The sequence below is a fragment of the Montipora foliosa genome, chromosome 1 (genome assembly GCF_036669935.1).
Source record: "Montipora foliosa isolate CH-2021 chromosome 1, ASM3666993v2, whole genome shotgun sequence".
NCBI lineage: Eukaryota > Metazoa > Cnidaria > Anthozoa > Scleractinia > Acroporidae > Montipora > Montipora foliosa.
Window position 1 is genome coordinate 48,525,607 of NC_090869.1, and position 4,843 is coordinate 48,530,449.

Genomic DNA, 4,843 nt, shown 5'->3' on the forward strand with positions numbered 1-4,843 from the left:
GGGGTTTTTCTGTCGACATGTTTTGCATTTGGAGTTATTACCTGTTTTCCTTTTTATCCTTTCCTTCCTTCCCGTTTGTTTCCTAGCTGTAGACAAATTAAAGAAAAAAGTTAGATACATAGTTATTGGTAAGTACATTGTTACTCAGGTTTAAGGAACTTATGGTTAGCAGTTACTGTAGCTCAAGTCATAGCTGCTATGTGGCTTGGGTTAAACATTTTTGTTTCAAATTCTCTTTTACCATCACCATAAACAGAATACAATAAAAGCACTATAACTTGTGTGTTATGCACTTGTTATAATTATGTGGTTCTTCCTACTAGAGTAATGGTGCACACTAAGTTGTGTCCCCACAGCAGTGCTGGAAATAACAGTCGGTCATCAGACATTGTCCGACCAAATTTTGAAAATGTCCGGCCAATTTCACATTATGATCGGACACGATAACCGACCATGTCACCAGCACATCTTGAGTTCTCTTCTTCAAAGTGTTGTCAGTCAATAAATTATGTTCGGTCCAATTTGTCTAATGTCCTCTGAATAAAGAAAAATTATTTCCAGCACTGCACAGTCTTACCAATTGCAGATGGGTTAATGTGTTTGCTTATAAATGTTTGTTTTAGTTTTAGCAAAATTAATGATAAAATCAAAGGATTCCCCTCTCATGTCCATGTCAATTTTAAATCCATCATACTTTTATTAGTCCATGAGCCAAGTCCTGAAATGTGGCTAAAAATCAATTTTCGTAGCACCCCCCGTAAGACATAGTGAATTTAGTATCAAATTAAAGCTTGATTTCCATATTTTGATAATCCACCTGTTACTTTTTATGTAACCTGTGCTTAAGTGAGAAAATCAACTGTTTCTGAGGGGGGTTGGGTAAGGACAAATTGCGCTTCCCAAATGTACAAGAATTGCAAAAGATAACTTTCTGTGTAAATACCAAACGGTTTTACACCAAACTGGGCAAAAATACTAACCTCAACATATTTTATGAAACAAACTCATCGAATATGTTTTCTTCAGTTGCCATGACAACCGTCAACGTTTAAATAGCACATTGGGCTACACTTCTCACTTTTACTGTTTACTTTGTACTAGCGAGTGTTTTTTGGAAACAAGGAATTGAGAAGGAAGCACAGAAATGTTTGGTCTTACTGGCCTGACATTTTTCGGGAATACTGCATAACTGAAGCCCTTGCAGGTAAATACAAATTTAGCTGGGGTTGGGGTGGGGGAAGAGCTTTGTGACCTCTAAACATTAATATCTTTCAGAAACTAGTGGTAATCATTGATTACGGATCAGTGTTCGTCACTTACGGAAAAATGACTGAACTTCCTCGAGTCAAAAGAAGTCCCGGCCGAGGTCCCGAATGATATGGAAGTACGTCAGTAAAGATGCAGGAAATAGAACGTTTTTTGGAGCGATTCTGGTTATTGGAAGTTTCAGGTGGTACAGCACAGCCAAGAGGTTTGCGTTGAATAACAATGCCATTAGTGCAATGAGTCGTTCCCTTACCTGCAGAGCAAATAACAGAATAAATATTGATGTAAAGACGTGCCTTAATCAATACTAAAAAGGACTTAAATCAATACTACAAATCCTGGCTTTTGGTTCATATTTTAAACTACCTAACCAATTGGTCAAGAACGGAAACTATTCAAGTCTACTTTTAAGACTACTTTTCATAGTTTTTCTAGTTACAGATTGGAAACGTTTTTCTCATACGCTGAAACAAAGTGTATGAGCAGTTTACTCTCAATTTGGACTACAATTTACCTGACAAGGTTTCCTCTTGTAGGTCGTTGTTATCCCAGCAGAAAATGCCTGGTACATCAGGGTAGCAGACACTTGGTACAAAGACCCCATTCTGTCGCTTTGCAATCTGCATCTCTGCCAGAGCTGTCTCCACTTCCTCTATTTGGGAGTATGATAAACCATGTCCAAATCTGTTTAGAATGGTTATCAGTTCAACATTCCCCGTCAAGCTCTTTACAGTCATCGGAAGGACGACAAGTTTTGGTGTTTTTATTCGTCCACGAGTTGCACAATGTATCAAATCCTGAGAAAGAGAGAGGGCGAGGCGATGGACCTCCGGTGAGATGTCTGAAACTCTTTCAACAGAATATTCGGACTTTGTTGATAGAATCCTTGCCATCATATTGTAGGGCAGATCAGGTACCATCTCAATGTCACACTCTAAATCTTCTGATGATGGTGGCCATGGCATTGTTGGTTTCATGTTGGCAACTAACTTTTGTATTGTTTTAGCCGTATGGTAAACTTGACGGCTTACTTCGTCTTGTGCTGTCACTGTTTGCCATTTGCTCTTCATCAACAGACGTAGTACTCTTGAACACAGTTTCTACCACCTCTCCTGTTTTGACGTGCAAACCATAGACTAATTGTGATTTGTTTTGGTTCGAAGGTCGATGAAAGGACAGTCGTTCTCCAAAAAAACGCGTAAGCCGGTTCTTCAGCTTAGTGGACCTGTACGTCACTACATCTACTCCTTCTTCTGTAAGGAAGGAAGTGTATTTTTCAATAAGGGTTGACATCGGAATGGCTTTTGCCGCAGCGATGACTTCTTTTTCAACAAATTCTTTGACTTTACCAATTGCTCTGTCATAACCCTCAGTTCCAGCATCTTCTTCTTGACAATTCTGCTCTTCTAACTTAGCCAGTTGCTTTGGGTGGACATAATTTTTGTAGCACGATCGATGATACTTGATCTCCATAGCTATAGTGTCTCGTCCATCAATGTGCAATAGCATGCGGCTGTCATTCCGAATCTGGGCTGCTTTTATCAATATGGCACTACCAAATTCACTAATGTTTAGTGTAAGAGGTTCCCTTGTTCTCGCTCCTTTGCCGTAGGCTTTCTTGACTTTGTCCTTCTGACAAATTGCACATTTATCATTGTCAAATGTTTGAAGTTGTGACCTACAGACCCTCTTACACGAAGGCTCAATGCCACTGGACAGCCCAAGAGACTCTCCATCTCGATCCTCTCTGGTATTGCAATGACTTTGTTCCTCCTTAGACACTTTGTTTATGTCTGTGTATTCTTGGTAGCATTGCCGGTGATATCCCCCTTTTGGTCCCTCATTCCAGTAGTCCTTCATAATCAACCAGATTTCATCCCTTCTCCGAGTCGCGCAGCTTTCAAACTTTTCCCAGCTTTTGGTAGTAAATGCTGTTAATTGACCTTGAACATTTTCTTTTACATGACAAAGGCACCTATTCCAGTTAGGTTTCTGTATCGAGCTGGACATTGAGCGCTTTCTAGTACAACTTACTGGCGTAATTTCTGCCATGTCCTTGATTACACTAGCTTGTTTTCTGAAACTCTTCAAATGTCACTAGAGAATTAAATGAAACAAAAAAACCTTGTTTCCTTAACACAAGAAAAAACTTATTGAAAACATAACTTATACGTTTGATTTGACCGCTTCCACGCCAAAAACTTCAGTATCGATGTTGTGGTGAAAACAAAATCTGACAGACTACTTACAGTAATTCCAGTAATGTTCTGTGGGAATTTTAGCTTTTAAAAAATAAAATATATTATACAGAAACTTACAGACGTTACTTGAGTTTATCTTGCACAACCAAGAATCGAAATTAAGAGGAAAATCTGTATAAAACCACCATTCTCTTACCATTTTGTCTGCACACCATTTCCCAAGATGGCCGCTCATGGATAATAAGTTTGAATTGCATCATGGGATATACAATCTGGAATGGAACTTTCATGGAATAGCGGACACTGGATTATTATCAAAATGTGCTGGCTCTTCTTTCATTTAAAAAATAATCGAAGAAAACACTTTACAGATTTTGGTCTGTCCCATAGTCTCAAATCTACTTTGAGTTTTTATTTTTTTCTTTGCTATTAAAAGAATTACAACAATTGTGAAACAAATGAACTGGTTGACTTGCGGGAATATTATTGAGCCTTAAAGCCTGTGACATTCTTTATAGTTCATAAAAAGTAAATGGTTTACAAAAAGAATGATGCTAATAATGCTTTGTTGTTCAAAAAACAGTGTCTGTGAAAAATCCTGTTTATAATGTACATATTAATGTAATATCCCTGTTTGAAATATTTGCCTAGCAACGGTTACCATGGTAACACCCTATTGAGATTTAGACAAAGACGAGTACAGCACTTTACTTAAAATAAACTTTTCGTCAGTTTTCTCCTTATTGGATCAGCAGTTTTTGAAGTATTTGTTGTTTTAAGCCTTAAAAATGTATTCGTGCCAAAATGTAAAACCGTCCCCCCACCCCCCCTCAGAAACAAGTGATTTTCTCCCTTATGCACAGGCTACATAGAAAGTAACAGGTAGATTATTAAAATATATACAATAAGAGTTAATTTGATACCAAATTCGCTATGTCTTACGGGGGGTGCCACGAAAACTGTTTTTAGGGTGTCTTGGCTCATGGACTATATGGCAACAGAAGTACCTTCTGTTCACGGCAAAACACCAACTGTGCCAGGCACTGGCTCTGGCATTGTGCATGCCATTGCGGTAACAGCTGCTTTGTTTTTTTAGAAAAAGAAGAAAATTTGGTTAGTGTTGTTCCATTACTTGGGCAACAAATGAAAAACTTACCCTAACACATTAACACAAAACGATAAATAATGTAATGAAAATGTTATGTCACCTTAGGTGGCAATTGGGCCTGCAATTGTTGGGCAGAAAGCGAAACTATTGTGACCTTATGTGACAAATTGGGCCTAAGGATTTCAAATTGCTAAGAATCAGCTGAATTTTGGCAATCCCATGCAGACTTCATTTCATTGTTTGGCCAAAAAGTACTTTCTCAGCATGT